Here is a 19,912-nt window from a genome sequence, read left to right on the forward strand (position 1 = left end):
CAGGCCAATGCTCAAGTCACTGAGCTATCAGGGTGCCCAAAGTTTGCCCAACTTGGCATGACTTCCTTTTGCAGCATTTAACTGGCAAATGGCAGCAGCTTCCATCTTCAATACAAATGTGCAGCCCATGCAGACTGCAGGCTACAATGTCTAATACAATGATGCTTGGATCAGCATGAAACATGGTCTGTAGACTGCATGGCAAGATTCTCATTCCCCGAAGCTGGGAAGGGGTGACAGGGGATGGATCACCTGATGAACCTGTTAGGTTCACTCCCTCTTGGGCACCTGGCATTGGCCATTGTTGGAAGACAGGATACTGGGCTGGATGGACCTTTGGTCTGACCCAGTGTGGCCGTTCTTATGTTATGATCTGACTGTAACTAGCCCCAGAAAATTCCATTCAGCAATTGGGAATCATGTGTCGACACAAAGCCAACAGAGCTGCCTTCTGTGCAAACACCTCCCTCCCTAGCAAAGGGCACTATTAAGGCAGGATGAGGTTGTGTGGCAACTCAGTTACACCTGCTGATCACCAATCTAACATATGTTAGAGCAGTCCCAAGGCTGCTCTAATTCATCCTGGGGCTGGAGCCAGGATAGGCCTGGATCAAGAACCCATAACCAGCTTGTTGACACTCCCCTGCTCTGCAATGACTGTGGCTCAGATGCAAAGGAAAATCTGGCTCTCCTTGGGTTGTGTCTGTAAACTATAGATAAGGGAACTCTTAGAAATCTGCAGGATACAATTGGCTAATAGACCACACCAGTGAATTAGAAGGACCAGCTTATCACAATGTGGGTTGTGTTCAGAGTCAGTACATTTTAGCATCCTGTCTTTTCACTAATAAACAGTGGGAACAAAGTTAATTACAGCAAAGCCCATGAGCTATTTTATTTCTCTCTTTTTTACAAACTACAGCAACGGATTTTCAATCATAATTGTTTATAAAAGCCCTTAACTAACAAACATCCAAGAAGCAGAAATGTGCACACCTTGGCATCTGCATTCCCCTTCCTATTCATCAAGGGATACTAATGCTAATGGTAGCTACAGTGGCGTATCTATCCATTAATACAACACAATACAATATTTGTACTGCAGCGTTACCATAGTATCAAAACATTCCATATCCAGGGAAGAATATGCCAAGGAAAATGACTCTTTCTTTTAATCTTCAGAAACCAACGTGTTGACTAGAGAAGGGCCAGAAAGAATTTTTTTTTATCTGAATAGCCTCTGAATACTGAGAAATTGCTCATGACCTCCATTTCCCATTTTACAACTGACTGAAAGAAAAGGCCAGATTTAAACATCCTCTAACTTGGGGAAAGTTTGCAGCCAGGCCTGGATCCTAAATTGGCAGCGGTGTCCCATCTCAGGTTCTTTACATAATTACAGTACAATAGAATCAGGGATGAATGAAATGACTTTGGAGAAAAAAGCAGCCACTTTTTCTATTATACCTGAGCATTAGACCTGGGTAGGAGCAACAACAACAACAACAAAAAAGATAAATAATCTCCATTATTCCAGGAATTTCTAACCAACATACATAACTGAGGTGCAGTCACATTCAAATAGCAGCCCATAAGTACCACATGCTCTATGGCCAGTTTGTTTTATACACACTGAACCAAACTCTCAGGTCTCTGAAACTTGGGGTGTCCGAAGTCCAAGCTCAGAACCAAATCCAAGTTTTGGGGATCCGTTTTCAATAGACCTGTCCCTCTTCTAATAGACCCATCAAGCTACATCCGTGCCTTCTGAGTCACTCAATAAGACAAGGACTTGGCCATAATATTGTTCTCTGTCCCTTCTTTTCCTTCTTATTGCTATTCTGTGTATTACAATCGCGCCTAGAGTCCCTAACTAGCACCAGAGCACCATTGCAGTCAGTGCTGTACGAATGTACAGAAAACGCTTCATAAGTACATAGAACGGGAAGGGAGCTGCTGGGCCATCAAGTCTAGCCTCCTACTATTGCAGTAATCCCCATGCATCATTCTGCAGACACTAGTGACACACGGTCCTTCACCAATGTCCCAACGCAAGGCATATTCACACCGACAGGTTGGGTTCTTGGCCAAATTGGGTCAATTTCTCTGGTCCCTCCTCTCTCCACTTGATTGCTTGTGACTCACGCTTGTTGCATTGGGTTCGATTTAGATCACAGGCCAGGAAGTGCATTTTGACATGGCTTTTGAGCTGCCTAGCATGTTTCTTGGCACGCAACCCAAAAATAACTATTCTTATGAATCCTGAGCTGGGTTTCCATGTCCCAGATTAAATGGATTTTGGGTACATCTCTGATAAAGGTATCTGTCATGAATCAGGAAGGCTAACTCGTCTGTATACAAAGTAGAGAAGTGGACAGGGATAAGTATTCATAGCTCAATCTTGTCTATCTAAGGTACTTATATGGATGGCACCCATTTCCACAGCATCTCAGAGTCCTTATCCTGACAACACCCCTGTGAGGTAGGGAAGTTTCCCCTTTCTCAGTCACACAAGAAGCATGTGGTAAAGTCCCAGGTAAGTTCCCGAAACACTAGGCCATCCTCCTTCGTGAGTCTTAGCGAAGGGAAGGTGAGGTAGAAAGGCCAGAATAGCACCAAGTCATGCAACAGCTTAATCAAAATCATTACGACGCTAGGAGACCGGATGGATAATGCACTCCCAAAGCATGGGCATGGATTAATGTCATCAGCATTGATATAAATAAGGTGTCTGCCTTTAATTAATAAATAATAGGCTGCAAAGCTAATCCCCTTCTGCTCACTCCTTTCTAAAGGTCCAATTTGTTAATCTCATGTCACTGCCAGCCTGGTCACTTCTTTTTTTAGATTTGAGATTTTTTTTTAAAAAAAGGCTAGACATAAATGGATCCTAAATCAGTCAGGGCAATTGAATAGCATAGCCAGCCTTATGAGCCACTGCTGATGTCAACCCTTAGCGACGTGCTTTTTCCCCAAGGAAAAATATAATGCTTTAAAGAGAGTGAAGGCTTTAAAGAGAGTGATGTTGTTAAAGGTCAATGTGTTACTAATGTCTGAGAAACGATGCCTTTCCTGGTTAGATGGCCAGGTAGAGCTTAATGCGATGCAGGATTTCTTCATCATGGTTCCTTTCTGCCTCTGTGGGCCCAGGCTAACCTTGGCCAGAAATTGCAGTGGGAAGTGATGGGGACAGCACACCTGTCTCAAGGTACGTCGTCACTACCAGCCGTATCGGTGGGTAGCAATCGATTTCTCGGGGATCAATATATCGCGTCTCATCTAGACGTGATACATCAATCCCTGAACACGCTCCTGTCAACTCCGAAACTCCATCAACGCGAATGGCGGTAGCAGAGTCGACAGGGGGAGCCGCGGACGTAGATCCCGCACCATGAGGACAGTAGGTAACTCAATCTACGATACTTCGAATTCAGCTACACTATTCACGTAGCTGAAGTTGCGTATCTTAGATCCATCCCCCCGCCCAGTGTAGACCAGCCCTCAGCTGAGTTTGTAAAGGAGGCAGGAAAAGCACTGCCCAGATGTTATCATTGGCAAGTGGAGTGAGGGTGAGCACAAACCCAAGAAAGAAACCAACAGGACTCCACTGGCCATCACATACAGCCCCCAGCTAAAACCCCTCCAATGCATCATCAGGGATCTACAACCCATCCTGGACAATGATCTCACACTTTTCACAGCCTTGGGTTGGGCAGGCCATCCTCGCACAGGACAACGATGCCCAACCGAAACGTATCTCACCAGCAACTGCACACCGTCTCATGTTAACTTCTAGATCAGGAAACAATCCATGCAACAACCTCGGATGCCAACTCTGCCCACATATCTACACCAACGACACCATCACAGGACCTACCAGATCCGCCACACCAATCACCAGTTCATTCACCTGCACGTCCACCAATGTAATATTACGCCACATATGCCGGCATGCCCCTCTGCTATGTACATCGGCCAAACTGGACAGTTTCTCTACGAAAAGATATAAATGACACAAAATCAGAGATCAGGAATGGCAATATACAAAAACCTGTAGTGAGAGCACTTCCCCTCCCTGCGCCACACTATAGCGACTTAAGGGGGGCCATCCTGCAGCAAAAAAAACTTCAGGACCGACTTCAAAGAGAAACTGCTGAGCTTCAATTCATCTGCAAATTTGACACCATCAGCTCAGGGTTGAACGAAGTCGTTGAATGGGCTTGCCAACTACAGAACCAGTTTTCTCCTTCCTTTCTTTCTCACCCTCAACTTGCTAGAACAGGCCTTCAATCCTCCCTGATTGAACTAACCATCGTTATCTCTAGCTTGCTTGCTATGCCATATATATAATACCTGACTCCCCTGCGTAAATTTCCACTAACATTCATCTGACGAAGTGGGTATTCACCCACGAAAGCTCATGATCCAAAACTTCTGTTAGTCTATAAGGTGCCACAGGATTCTCTGCTGCTTTTACAGATTCAGACTAACACGGCTACCCCTCTGATACTTGACACATCTGTGTCGTTAGCTTTTGAGCATGCAGAACAAACTGTGTAAATTGAAACATGCAGATATAGAGATCAGGGTTCAGTGGAGTTGCTGTATTCATGGAGATTCATAAAAATCACAGATATTAGACATGGAAAAAATCATCCTTGGTCTGTCCCCGTATCCCAGCCCAGGATTATTCCCCTACAGTACATTTTCTGGTGCTTTGTCTAGGTTAGCTTTAACACAGCAGCCCACACCGGATACCCCTACTGCTACCTAGCCCTATTCTTCATCTGTGTTGATCTGCTATAGCACTACAAAGCCAAGATCATTTATAGTGGTGGAGCATGTCAGCCATTATTCATACATTTCCATCACTTTCTATGGTTGGAGTCAGAAGAATCATAGAAATTAGAGATCAAAAAGACTTGCTGGTTTGCTTAGCAAATAGAATTTCCCCTACATTGTCTGTTCACCAACTTTAAATACTCTGGTGGTGTCGGAAGGTGTTAGTTCTCTTAATATAGTAACAGTGCCATTCTATGGATGGAAGGGAGGGGACAAAAGAATGGTTCTGTGTTTACGGCACAAGAGTGGGAGAAGAGATCTGGGTTGTATTTTCTGCTCTGTCCACAGACTTCCTGTGTAACCATAGAGAAGTCCCTTAATACGTTTGTGCCTTAGTTTTCCTATCTATAAAATGGGAATAATACTTCCCTTCCCTAGCATATAAGCATATTGTTGAGTTTAATTCACCAGTGTTTGTAAAGCCCTTTGAGATCATCAGATGGGAAGGACAAAGCATTATTTTTAGGGCTGGTAGAAAAATACCAATTATTTTTCACAGGAACTTCTGGAAAATGTTGGGTTCTAAATTTCCCCTTTGCTTATTTGATGAAAAACTGAAACTGAAAAAATAATGTTTGTTTTCGAGAACCATTTTTGATAAAATATTCCATTTTTGAAAACTAAAGACCAAACGTTTTGAATGACGGCTGAAGCCCAAACCTGAATATTTATACTGGAAACTCACAATTTTCACTGAAAACATATTCCTGTATCCACTTTCTGGGCTTTTTTTGTTTGTTTGTTTTATGAAAACCTGGAAAAATTTGGACCAAAATAAAGATTTGGAGGGAAAAAATGCTACCGGCTCTAATTGTTATTCAGCTTTCATCACTAAAAAAAGCTCGTGATTAATCAAAATGTGTGCTAGGTGCGATGAGTGTGAGGAAAAGCTTTCGAGAGATGGTTCAGAGAAGCAATCAAACTTCAGCTAAAGTTCATCTAAACTTATTTCAAACAATGTGATCTCCTAGTTGAGCAGGAAACCTCAGAAGAGTAGTTTTCTAGCTAGATTTCTTTATGCTTTAGTCAAATGCAAATTTGACTATGTAATGCAGGAAGTCTGACTACATGATCTACAACGTTTCTCAACATTTTTTATACCAGAAACCGGCTTGCTGCCTTCCTAAACTGTCTCAGGGAGATCTCAGGGACCGAATAAGAAACACTGATCTACAGATTCCTTCTGGCCTTAAAAGCTATTAATCTAGGAATTTCGTGTTCCTCCAGTCCAGAGAATAGCAATGTTCTGGCCCTTCTGCTTAGAATCATAGACAATTAGGGTTGGAAGAGACCTCAGGAGGTCATCTAGTCCAACCCCCTGCTCAAAGCAGGAACAACCCCATCTAAATCATCCCAGCCAGGGCTTTGTCAAGCTGGGTCTTAAAAATCTCTAAGGATGGAGATTCCATCCACTTATAGTACTGGCCAAGAGCAGAAAGCACATAGTCATGTGAACACAAATGTGGAGGAAACCAAACTGCTTTGAACTTCAAGAAATATTTTTGTTCCGGCCTGGTGGTGGTAGAAGTTCCCAATCAGTTCTTGCCTGAGCAAACCACCTCTCGATCCTCCCTAATCAAAAATCTGGTTTCCTATAATGTCTAGAGACAGGTCCTTGATCCCAGGTTTAGTTCAAGATCTCAAGCCAAATATTCCAGGGGAAAGGGATAAATTCAGCTCATTACAGACATGGAGAAAACAACCACATTTGGATCAGGATTTGAACTTCGCCATAGTTCTAAGGTGTTCTTGTATTTTGTGCCTTCGCCCAAGCTGCTTCAGTCCTCACACTTGAGTGGAGCTCCCTGTAAATATCCACTACACTGCCTCAGTATCCTCCTTCACAGCCCTTCTTAAAACCCTCCTTTGCCATGACACGTACACAAACATGACATGGTGTGTTGAGACCACTGCCTCTCCCACTGACTGTTCCTGACTCACTGTCTCCTTGTGTTCCCTCATCTGTCCGTCTCCACCTATTGTTTCTTTTCTTAGGCTTAGACTGTAAACTCTTCAAGGCAAAGACCGCCTTTTTGTTCTGTGTCTGTACATAGCCTTGCACAATAAGGTCCTGCTCCATGTCTAGGGCTGCTAGTCATTACTGCAATACAAATAATAGAGAACAATAATTCTGAGGCAGAGCATGGGGATAGTAGCCTGGTTTAGACCCATCTCTAATGAGGTTTTATTTAAATCACATCATTTTTATTCCATCTGGCTAGGATACCTGGGCTGGTCTCCCACCCCTTGTCCTTGTTATCCGTACTTAAAATAAAATAAAATAAAATAATGAGCATCAGGAGAAACAAATCAAATGTCTTACATTGTGGCAGCGTAATTTTAACTTAATTGAATGGCTACTTGCAAGCTTCAGTGTTTGTGGTTTATAATCAATGCATCTGGCCATTCTTCAGTGACTCATGAGATGGATAAAATAAAGATTTGAGGAATTAATTACCAGTTAGACAACATTTTCATGGGCAGGAGGAACTGTGTAGGTCGCGCACTCCTACAAAAACTATTCAGCACTACAAAAAAACCCACTAAGGGCTCAGTCCTGATGCATGTGAGTAACTTTACTTATCTGAGTAGTTCCACTGGGCTATATTCTAGTCTCAGTTATGCCAGCAGCAGCTCCCACTGGAGTTACTGTGATTTTACATCTCCAAAGTGACAACATGGCATAAGACATTAAAAATAATGGAACAGAAAAAAAACAGAATTGCAACTGACTTTAAAGGGAAACTGACCAGTTTACTTTCATTGCTCAAGCTGAATGGGATGCAAAAATTACACATCACTAAATAAAAGCATTGATAGTGAAAATAAATATGATTATTATGATTTTTCAGCTTGGCTAATGCAAGGTGCTTTGTAAGTAACACAGCTGAGCATTTCTTATAAACAAGATGTGATTCTTTGTGTCAAGAACTCAATGTCTCTAATGATGCCTAGCTCACTCAATGAATTTGTACTGGCAGTAAGAACAGGTAAGATCACCCCTTAGTTAAGGCTAACATAACTTATTCCCTACCTGCTTTTTAAAGCTGTGGACCATCTGCAGATCTCAAAGCACTTCACACAGATCAGTATCATTACCTTCATTCTACAGGTGGGGATACTGAGGCACAGAAAGAAGTCACTTGTCCAGAGGCACCCAGCAGACCTGTGACAGAAGCAGGAATAAGAACCCAAGTTTCATGATTCCCAGTGCATTAGGGATCTGTAAAGCCCAGACTGTCTTTGGGTAAAAGTAACACATGATGCTCATAAAGCTATCCAATTTATCAAGGAGCTAGGAGGGATAAATTCTAAAAATCTGCCCCAAAATGAGTTCACATGCACTCTGCAGATTATAGAGCAACTCAGATCTGCAGTGCAGACCATGGGGGAGGGAGGGAATATTTTTGTCCTACGGCACCTTGTGAGTCTCAAAATTTGTTATAAACCCTGATCCTGTAATCTAGGATCTGAACAGGTATCTGTCATTTGTAGCGAAGCAGAAAGACTCTTCAGTCATCACAAAGTAAAACCCTCACTCAAATCAATGACAGTTTAGCTTGCTTTAAGATTGCAGGACTGAGACAGTCTTATTTTAAATTGCTCAATTCTAAATCTCTTTGCAAACAACAGAGGGCACCAAGTACTGTTCAGATATTTCCTGGTGTCTGCACCATATTAAAATGCACTCTTAAAAAAGAATGTGGATTACCCAGGAAAGTTAAGGGTTTGCACCCAAGCAAATGGCTCCAGGAAGAGCTCAGCACCTGGTACAATGACCTGAATTTCAGAACTCTCTATACACAGTTTGAATGAAGGCTTGAATATCTGTAAAGTGCCAGATTCTACAAGGTTATGTTTATTTAAGGCTCAGTAAAACAATTCTGAGTCCTTCCCACCCAGCTGCACTGGAAGACAGAAGCATGGAAATCACAACACCGTCCAGTTTCAAGCACGCACATCTCCCTGATTTCCATCTAACAGACTTCTGACCAGGCACTACAAGTTGTCACCCTGGAGAGGACCCAAGTCCTCCTCATCAAGGCCCCACTTCTGCAAAGTGCTTAGGCATGAGCCTAACTGTAAGCATGTGAGTGGTCCCATTGACTTCAGTGAGACTACTCAGGTGCTTAAAGGCAGGCCCATGCTTAAGTACCTTACTGAATCAGGATCCAAAGCACATGCTCCTTCATACTTGACTTTAACTTTATTAGCGGTGAGCATCAGGCTTTTGGAGTTATAGGAGCAAGACACTAGAGAGAGACATGACCATGTGTGCTAAGCCAGGGTGTTACTTTCAGACTTGGGATGTGGGTTCAGGCCCTTCTTTAATGATGTCCATGTTAAACACACATCATTGTCAAACCTACCTAGCAAGGAACAGGCTGGTGCTTCCAGAGCATACACAAAGTGCTGGCTACTTAGCTTAGTCAGATACTGGATTGGAGGCACAGACTGCACTACACCATTTTGCTGTGTCGGAGAAGTGTGTGGGGAATAAAACCACACACCACCTCCAACATAGTGATACCAGCAGAATCCCTTTTGTGGACACAACTAGGGGGACTGAAGAGAGTTTCTGTGGAGGTGGTGTAGCTATGGCAACAGAACGGCTACTGTCAGCTTACACTGCATCTTCACTAGGGGGCTCCGCTGGCAAAGCTACACTGACAAAGGTCCTGTACCTAGATAAGGTCAGTTTCCCTCATGAGTTAGGGGAAGTCATATATATGCCAAGGAGGAAACACGGATTACATATAGAGTCAAAACCAAGCAGCTATGAATGACGGGGCTGTAATTCAGTTGTGGGGCCCTGGTGCTATCAACTGCCAGAGAGAAGCTTAAGCGCTTCACTAGAGCTTCCTGAAGGAATTAGAGCCCCATAATTAATGCTTCGGTTGGTGGGTACTTTTTAAAAACATGGATCCAAAGTCAAAATGGATTGTCATTTTGAGAGCTAAGATATCTTCTTGGGAGAAAAACCAGATGGTGGAACTGCTTGCGTTACCTTTGGATTTGCATGCGTAGAACTACACCACACCCTCTGCTGTGTCATCTACAAGAAATCAGCCCACCATCAAACTGGTTTATTCTCCAAGATGGTGGACAAAGTTTGCTTTGCATAGAGTTCAACAATATTATCCATATTGATTAGTGAATGGGTTAGGCATGAACATAGTCTCTGAGGGCAAATATGGGGCATTCATTACCTAAAAATCCTTCAGTGCAAAAAGCTGACTTTTTCAGTGACTATGCTACTGTTTCCGAATTGTTCCTGTTTTAATTCACGTATTCAGCTCATGTCTAGAGGAGAGAGTGCTACGTATTCCATATTCATGCTCAGAATAAAAGAAATTAACTCAGGTAAATTAAAGATTTACTTTAAATAGCTAATTCAAAATAAATAATACAGAAAAGTAAAACAACATTTGGTCATCTTTTAAAAAGTTTTTTTTTTTAAAAAAAACTCTCTCTTTTCTGAACTTTGTTTTCAAAAGTTTTAATATGACCACCCATTGGAGATGATAGCTTCATGCTGCTGGTGAAAATTATATTTACCAAAATATTTTGTGGATGAAAAATGGGCTTTTTTTTAAACTGTAAAAGAATTCTTGTAGAAGATGTTCAAAGTAAACATTTTCCAGTTTTTGATGAAAAAATAAAACTGAAAATGATTCATGAAAAAAGTTATTTTTTTAATTTTTTTTTCAGTTTTCAAAACAGTTGACAAATCAAAAAATTTAGTTGACAAATCAAAAAATACTGCAGAAGTTTTGGATGGAATGCTGATCTTTCATGTCATTCATTTTTGTTAATGGAAAATGTATAGCATTTTTCTACTAGTTCTACAGTTGTGGTTTATACCATGGTAATGAAAGAGACTGTGTGTGAGAAAGTATAACACAGGAAGTGTGTATCTGCATTTCTGCCCCTTATTAAGTGGAATGTCAGGTCTGCTGTAGTGTTTGTGGTTGTATCACCTCCTAGTGGCTGGTGAACCACAAAGGCTATGAGCCTCAACGCAACTAAAGCTAACAGAGATTCTCCTTCAGCTCAAGTGTCAAAGTTGTATTTTGGAGATTAGAGATCCTGGATTCTATCTCTCACTGTGGATCACCACTTCTTGTGCAGGTATAAAAGAATACATTGATGGTAGATATACATATATGCCTAAATGACCCAGTTCCTATGAAGATGCTTTGAAAATTTCAACTCTAGACTTGTATTTGTAAATTACAAGGAAGAGCCAAACAAACTCTCTCTCTTGAGCACTGAAAAGAAAAAAAAAAAACTACACCCTCCTTTGTGCCTTTTCATTTTTAAAGGAAGACTGCTGTAACCATAACTACAATTATACCTCAGATAGCAAAATATATACTAACAGGTTTGCTTTTTCAACTGTTTAGGGAGCCAATTCATTAGCAACCTCATTCATCTACAAGGATTTCACTTATTTGGCTATATTATAATAAAACACACATCACTTCCAATAAAGGGAATGCGTTTGCTATTGATGTGCTATAAACAACTACGCAGAGAGGGGTTATTACATCTCTGTGTAATAACAAGCCAATTAGAATGATGAGCAAAGCCCTTGCAATAAAGCCAGTGCACTCGGAGTGATTATACTAATGCATTCTAACTGTTCTGTGCCATAGATACTTTGCAAATTAATTGTGGAACATGTCTATAAGTGCATTATTAATGCCGTATAATAACTCATTGACAAGCAACCTTTACATTACAAAGTTACCAGGATTGTAATGTGTTCCCAAGTTCAACTGTGGTGTTGAGTTGTGTTTACAGAGGTGGAATTTTATAAGGTTACATTTTTTTATCCACTTGAAACTTTGTTTTCGCCACCCTCCGTAGTTTGTTATTGTCCTATTGTTAAAAAGACCTCAAATGTCACTGTATGAATTGTTGGCCCGCATTGCTCCACACATCTGAAAAGCTGGCCATTCACAGTCCCTAACTCCTAGTCCCATGGCCATTATTTTCAATATTATTTGTATTATGGTAACACCTAAATGCTTCCGCCAACCCCCCAGTGCTGGGAGCTATGCATCCAAGAAGTATGAGGCAGTCTCTACCCATCAAAACATTATAATAAAAATAGACAAGAAATCCACAGGGTAGGCGGTTATGTAACTTGCTGAAGGTCACTCAGCAAGTGGCAGAGCCAGGAATAGGATCCTGGTCTCTTGAGCATGTAATACCCTGGACCATGCTGCCTCCGTAAGTTCTCTTATGCAGACTGAGGGTATGTTTACACTGCAATTAAAAACCCACTGCTGACCCGTGTCAGCTGACTCGAGCTCACAGGGCTCAGGTTAAGGGGGGCTTTTTAATTGCAGTCTAGATGTTCAGGCTTGGGCTGGAGCTGAGGCTTTAAGACCCTGGGAGGTGGGATAGTCCCAGAGTTTGGGCTGCAGATCGATCTCAAATGTCTACACTGCAATTAAACAGTCCCTTAGCCAGCGCCCCTCAGCTGACATGGGCCAGCCATGGGTTTATAATTGCAATGTAGACATACCCTATGTGCCCTCTTATAAAGCTACTTAAAATTCATGAAAAATGTTTTTATTCCTTTATTCCTTTAATATTTGGTTAAAAAATACATTCCTTAGTGTACACAACTTTAATGTACAGAAATGTATGTGCTATGGGTCTGATTCAGTCACCATTGGTAAAAACAACGAGGAGTCCTTGTAGCACCTTAGAGACTAACATTTATTTGGGCATAGGCTTTTGTGGGCTAAAACCCACTTCATCAGATGCATGGAGTGAAAAATACAGCCCACAAAAGTCTATGCCCAAATAAATTTGTTGGTCTCTAAGGTGACACAAGGATTCCTCATTGTTTTTTCTGATTCAGACTAATGCGACTACCACTCTGAAACCTGTTACCATTGGTAGGAATCGATCTATCAATTTCCGTGGTGATAGAATGCATCCATATGAACAAAACTGCTGTGTCTCAAGATATAGCTTGATAGGTGAGGGTGGAATGCAACGCACTGACCATTACAATAATCCAAACTGCATCAAAATATCAGAGCTCTGCATATAACGCTTTTCAGGGCCCGCTATCTCAGACACGCATATGATGTTGAGGAGGTTGTGAAGGCTAGGAGTATAACAGCGTTTAAAAGAGAACTGGATACATTCATGGAGATTAAGTCCATTAATGGCTATTAGCCAGGATGGATAAGGAATGGTGTCCCTAGTCTCTGTTTGTCAGAGGGTGGAGATGGATGGCCCTTGATCATTACCTGTCATTCACTCCCTCTGGGGCAGCTGGCATTGGCCACTATCAGTAGACAGGATACTGGGCTAGATGGATCTTTGGTCTGACCCAGTATGGCCGTTCTTATGTTCTTATGTTTTAACTAGCAGAGAGGCACCGAAGAGAATCATCCAGAGGCATCCTGAGCCAGCTGAATAATACGCATACACAGGTACCTGTTTGCTCTTGTGTTCAGCCTGGTTTTGAGAATTCAGTCCTGTGTGTTTAGCAATAGCTCCTTCCCAGCCATGAGGACCTACTCTTAGGTTTCTACAGCAAGAAGGGAGATGTTTGCTGCCAAGGGACCTTAATCAAAGTCCCACGGAAAGCACGTGCCACTAAAAACAATTTCTGTGCAAAATGGGATACTGGGTCTGGGTTATCCTAACTCTACAGGGAAAACACCACAGAATCTCTAAACTTCTCTTAGGCAAAGCGAGTCTCCTCCATAGCTCAATGACATCAAAGGAAAGATTCCCTTTGATTTCAGTGAGTTTCAGATCCAGAAGGTTCAGTCATTTTTAGTGGCATGATCAAGCAATCTAGGGTCTAATCCTGGTTCTACCTTTGGCTATGTCTACATTGCAACTGGGAGGTCTGATTGCAGCGCATGTAGACATATCTCCAGCTAATTCTGATCTAGTAGCAATAGCAGTGAAACCACGGCAGCATGGGTGGCAGCATGGGCTAGCCCCGCTCACTAAGGGTTGTGGCTACATAGACACATGCCGCCGCAGTTTCACTACTGTTGTTAATTGAGCTAGCTTTGATCTCACTAAATCAAACTAGTTTGGGTGTGTCTACACGCGATGTCCTCACACCTCCCAACTGCAGTGTCCACAGAGCCTTGGGCGAGTCACTTAGCCTCTCTCACTACGGGATAATGTGGCTGAAAAACCCAATGGCCCGTCACAGCACTCAACAGTGGCCAAACACTGAGGGCAGAGACCTTGGTTTAAACTCTCTGCAGAGTGACACCTCCGCACTGCCACAATCCCCATTAGTGCTATCTCCACTGTCCCCACCCTGCAAATGGGGTTTGGCCCATGCCCTATACTAGAGACCAGATTGCTGCCCATGCAATTGCACCCAGAGCCTAGTATCAGGCTCCTTTTCCCCTGTCACTCATTATTTTATCTTCTCCCTTCATCCCACTGGATTTCTTTAAGCAGTTTATTAGATTATTTTTAAATAGCCTTTTCTTTGTCTTGTTTTCTCCCCATTATGCAGTGATATTGCAACTCAGCACCATGCTATTGTTTAATATTGAATATGCAATTAATAGATATTTGGGTTTGGACTTTTTTTTTTTTTTTTGCTTCCTCCTGTAAGAAAGTCTTGGTTGGGGCTATCATAAGCCTAACTCCCAAATCTGGACCTTAGCGTCCAGAAATCTGGGTGCCTAGCATGAACCCTCCTAAGCTTATTACCAGCTTATCTTTGATCTCGCTCCACCATCCAAAAATTCCAGGGATTTGGCCCCCTCTGGTCTCCCAAAACCTTCCCTGGAGGGACCCAAGACCTCAGAAGCTCTGCGTCTTACCCCAAAGGGAAATACCCACTTCCTTCCCTCTCTCTCCCACCCAGACTTTCCTCTCGGGCTAACCTGAGAGTACTGATGAATCTCTTTACATCACAAACAAGAAGCACGTCTCCTCTATTCCGCAAAGAGACAACCCCAAATACAAGGAAACAGAAAAGATTCTATCTCTCCTCCCCTCCCACAAATTCCTGGTGCTGCAGAGTTTCACCCTTCGTAGATCTAACACAAAGAGATTCCCTCCCCTTGTTCCTTAGCCCTACCCAGAGAAAAAAACTCAAGCAAGTCTTAAAAGAAAACTTTATAAAAAGAAAAAAAAGACATAAGAATAAAATCTCTGCATCAAGTGACAATACAGGGCTATTGCTTATAAAAAAAATATGAATAAACAGTCCTGATTCAAAAAGATATCCAATTTGAACATTCCAGCAAGCTACACACTGTAAATACAACCAAAACACATAAAAGCCTATATTGTTTTTCTACCTGTACTTCAATTTGGAAACATGAAGATTAGAAAATAAACTCATAGTGAGAGACAGAAGTCTTCAGAACCCAAAATTCCCTCCTGACTTTGGCAAAAGATTCCAGTTTCCTGATTGGTCCTCTGGTCAGGTGTTTGGTTCCCTTTGTTAACCCTTTACAGGTAAAAGAAACATTAACCCTTAGCTATCTATTTATGACAGGGGCAAATGTCAGGAGGAGGAGATATATGGGAAAAAGTAGATGTTGTTTCCAAAGAGCTGGGAATCATCTTTCAAAGCAGTGAGCATAAGAGAGTCAATTAGATTTTGTTTAAACTGATATAGCCTGTGATGAGAATCCAGGGCACATTGAGGCCCAGGGATGTTATGTGTCCAGGGTCAGACAGCAAGTGGGTGGCAAAAGCAGGCATGGAATCCAGAGTCCTGATTACCAGCCCCGGGGCTATTACCAGTTCTTCATGCATGTGCAAAGCTGATGGTAATATTGGTCCTCAATGAAAGTCACTCTACTGCTAAGAGCAAGAGACAGGGAGGCCCTAACTCACTGGATGACCATAGGCAAGTCACACTGTGCCTCAGTTCCTCTAGGTGTAAAAGGACAGTGAGGACTCTTACTGAGCTCATGGGGGTGTCATGAGATCTGCTCAGCATGGATCTCTCTCACCATGCATGAAAAGGGGGCGCAGCTAGCTCCCACATCAGAGCTTCCTCTCTTCCCCCAGATGGCTCTGCATGAGGCTGGGATCAGTGTGAGAGGAGGGAGTGGTCAGTCTAGGAAAGGAGTCTGTAAGCCAGGTGCTAGAATTGGAAGGTTTCTCCCCTCTGTGTCCACTGGCATTATGGGACAGTGCTGACACTTCCACAGCCCCCTACCCAGTTTGCAAAGTGGCTTCTCCTTAAAGAAGTCCAGCGGGAAGATGCACATAGGCACCACTCACCCTCAACAGAACAGAAGATTTGCCCTGAGATTTCCTCCTCTTTATCCTCCATTTCACTGGGTTTCCCATGGCACGGGGCAATCAGGTCCATAAGTTTTGCCAAGTGGTTGAGATCCATGGGTGAAATTGCATTGATAAGTGCAAATTATTCTTCAACGTTACAGTAATATTCCACTTGCGCGCTCAAAACTGTACTGCTTACCTGGAATGAACATGGGTAGCTGTAAAGACACCTCACCCAAGAACAAGGATGAATCAGAACCAAGTATAAGGAAAACTAAATAGTTCATAACCAGGCTGCTTCAAAACTAGTTTATGGAAAGGAATCTACCCCCCACCTATTTTACAGCAGCTGTTTACAGGGAAACCATTCTGATTAGAGGGGCATTTGACTCCCCAAATAATGAAATCATGCAAATCATTGGAAATTCATGACAAGCAAAACTTTACAGCAGCTGCCATCACATCTTTCATCCAGGAAGGCCAGAGAATGAGGGAGGTGGGCGGAGAGAGAGAGGTGTTTGTTCTGTGATGCCTTGCGTGCAGAAAACAGTATAATGGAATTAAATAGAGACTCTCTTGCAAAACCCTCTAATCCCTCTCGGCAGGGCATTGCTACCTTTCAACTCTCAGCCACCTTTGGACTTTATTTAACATGCTTTTCATTTTGTTTAGTCTAGCAATTTCCTGTGAATCTTACATAAGGCCCGGGAGAACTCCTGACTTCACTCCCAGAGTCTTTTCATTCAGAGATTAACACTGGGTCAGTGTATCCCATTGTGTATCTATCTTTTAGCACATCTTCCTATATGGATCTTCTCTGTTAGCTCTGGGAGGGAACAATCCATCTGAACCTCACTAACAGAACAATTGGAGTGGAAGAAGAGTCCTTTGTGTTGAAAAATCTTTTGCCCAATACAAGCCAGGGGAATCTGGAGGCTGGGTTTATTACAAGTTAACAGCAAATGCTGCAGCCAAAGTGTCTAGTCAGTGCTAGAGATGGGGGAGGAGGGGAGTGTGGTCAGGACACAATAAGAACTGATTCAAAATGTTTGCCCCAAATCACTTACCAAACCTAAAACCTTTCCTGAGATTTGGAAAACTCTGGTTAACTTTGCCATTTGAGCCACAATCTCCTGTCTTAACAGAAAAGTCCCATAGAAATGAATAGAAAATGCTAATACTTTAATAGGGATGTTTTCACAATGACAGAACTTAGCAAGTAATTATACCTTTTCTCTGGAGAATTACTTAAGCTATGGTGATGATCTCCTATTACAATCTCTAGTATCATGTGAAATCATGACATCACGGCTATAAAGGTGAGTTTTTCAATTGACTTCTATGAAACCAGAGTTTTGTGCTAAGTTTTTACAATAATGTCTAGCCCGACTAATTTCCTGCAGAGATCTATTGATTTTACCCTGGATAAAACCTGGTAGAGAATGTAATAAAAATGATAACCTTTCAATTAGTTATTTGACCCCTTATTAAGAATTCTATAGAAAGTATTCCACTCTCTGTTAAATTCTGAATGGCAGGAATTTCTTAAAACTCACCTGAAATTTGCAAAACACTTTCCCTCTGTAACGTAAACCATTGCTTTCCCCAGAAAAATAGAATTTTAAAAACTCACGTGTTTCTAATTCAGTGGGCACTTAGGCTAATGAAAATAACAAATATTACTGAAAAGTGCTGTCATCTTCCAAACCAGACACGAAAATATTTTAGTGGGAGGTTTTTTTTTTTGAACACAGCCAAATAAAGGAACAGGAAACAAAGAGGCACAGAGGTTGGAATGAAAAATGCAAAACGGATGCAATACGATACGAAGCAGATCTCTTCCTCTCTCAGAGCAGATTCTGGGTTCAGATTTGTTTCAATTTTGGGGTGAAGGTTTGGGGGAAATCTGAGGCTTCTTATTTGATCTGAACTTGCGTGTCCATCACTACAAAGGACAAGATCTCATTTCACAGGGATCACTTTCAGCTACCTGGTAAAAACAGCACTTAGTGCTCCCTGTAATGCTGTGACAGGGCAGCAAACGCTTCCCCAGAGGCAGGGGAAGAGGGAGTGGCATGTATCTGGTGGACTTTGGGAAAGCCAGGGGCTTTGGTATACAGCTGTGGGTTAGAGCCAGTCCCTCCTCCTCAAATAGGACACAGGTGCTGTGTATAATAGCTACAACTTAAGATTTTTTGTTGTTGAAGTTGACCTTTATCTTGCAGCCCTAATGATGTCTTTTGATGTGCTCCTAAGATACACGGACTCCTCTTTAGCATTCTCCTTGCTGTGCCTGCTTTAACCAGTGGACTCCCGAGGAGGGGAAGTTTTCACACAATGCCTCCCCTGGGTGCCAATTGTTTTTTTTTCCCATAGTTGCCCTTGAGTCATGTTGCCCTGCAACTTCCCCAGCCCAGAAGCAGCTCCCCAGTGGGGAATTGGGACAACGTGGCTTTCATTTCAGAGCCACACGCTTGAGCCCCGTCTTGTGATCCTGACAGAGAGATGCAATAAACAAGGATAGTGGGTGGGAGAGGGGAGATAATTAGCTAAAATACAGCGGGGAGGTGAGTGTTGGTGTGCTGGGGAAAGATGATTTAAACAGCCGCTGATGCGCTTTGCAGTTCAAACCCACTTTCCTGAAAGCAGCTGCTGGCAAGAGAGGCTTAAAACCCATTCTAGAAAGCCAGGCACGTGTCTGCTATTAGCGATCTGCATAAAATGGAGTGATTTGGAGGCACTAAGCAAACTGGCTGGCCTAATTATTATTTGTTGGTGTGTCTAATTAAGCAGACAAAAGACCACCCCTTCATGCATGCTGCCATCATGGGCTCTGCCAGTATGTGCGGCTGGTCCCAGCTGTCTGCGAGGCAGACCTATGGGGTCATTGTAAAACAAATGCCCTGGGCAAGCCGATTCAGACGGAGATATGGGCCCAGATCATCAGCTGGGGCATAAATCAATGTCTCCATTGAAAACCATGGAATTCCATTGTGCTACACTAGCTGAGGATCTGAGCCATGGTTTTAAATTTGCCTTTGCTGAATGAAGGAAACATGACACGATCATTCCTAATCGATACCATCGGAACATGCCATTCCCAAATCTTGCTTTGGTCATATGAGTAGCCCCTCAGACTTCAGTAGTGCAAGGCTGATCCCTGAATTTGATTAAATAGTAGAGGAGCTATTCCAGAGACCCCCGGCCTACACAATTACACCCAATAACCAACCTTATGGAATCTCGGTCAACGCACCAGTCCCACCCTTTCATAATGCCAGGTCTTCATCTGTACCTTCCAATTGAATCCAGACACCAGTGAATTTCAGCCACTGGTTATATTTGATCAAACCACTGGATCTCCCAATCTTTTGACTAAAAAGAATACCACCTCTGTTCTTTTACTGTGATTTGCTTCATTCACTCAAGACAACTGTTGTTGGATAATTCAGCCGTTGCCCATAGAAAGATGCAATTCACATTAATGAAAAAGAGTTTTTACCCAGAGAAGAACCAGATTATTATTAACAGAAAACTCTGGCCTGTTCAGACACTGATACTGATTCTATAATCACGAGCACGCACTGTGCAAGCTGTCCTTGACACACTTATTGGTAGTGTGATCAACAATACCAACCTCTTATTTCAATCAAAGGAATAGGAAGGGATTTCACTGGAGTACGAAGAAACCACCATGTAGATAGAAACATAGAGATGTAGCCGCATCATAGAATCTGATAAATAAATAATACTGGATAACAGAGTCCTTGGCCTACATAAACCTCCTGTTTCAGGGAAGCCCAGTGAAGCATCT

The 19,912-nt window shown here is 42.4% G+C and overlaps 1 protein-coding gene across 11 annotated transcripts in view; it reads right to left on the reverse strand.

Annotated features, from left to right (window-relative positions):
* CELF4 (CUGBP Elav-like family member 4) overlaps positions 1 to 19,912 on the reverse strand; it is an 866,187-nt gene that overhangs the window by 395,104 nt on the left and 451,171 nt on the right. The gene's annotated exons all lie outside the window — the stretch shown is intronic.

Source organism: Chelonoidis abingdonii, chromosome 6, assembly GCF_003597395.2.
Source record: "Chelonoidis abingdonii isolate Lonesome George chromosome 6, CheloAbing_2.0, whole genome shotgun sequence".
In the NCBI taxonomy this organism is placed as follows: Eukaryota; Metazoa; Chordata; order Testudines; family Testudinidae; genus Chelonoidis; species Chelonoidis abingdonii.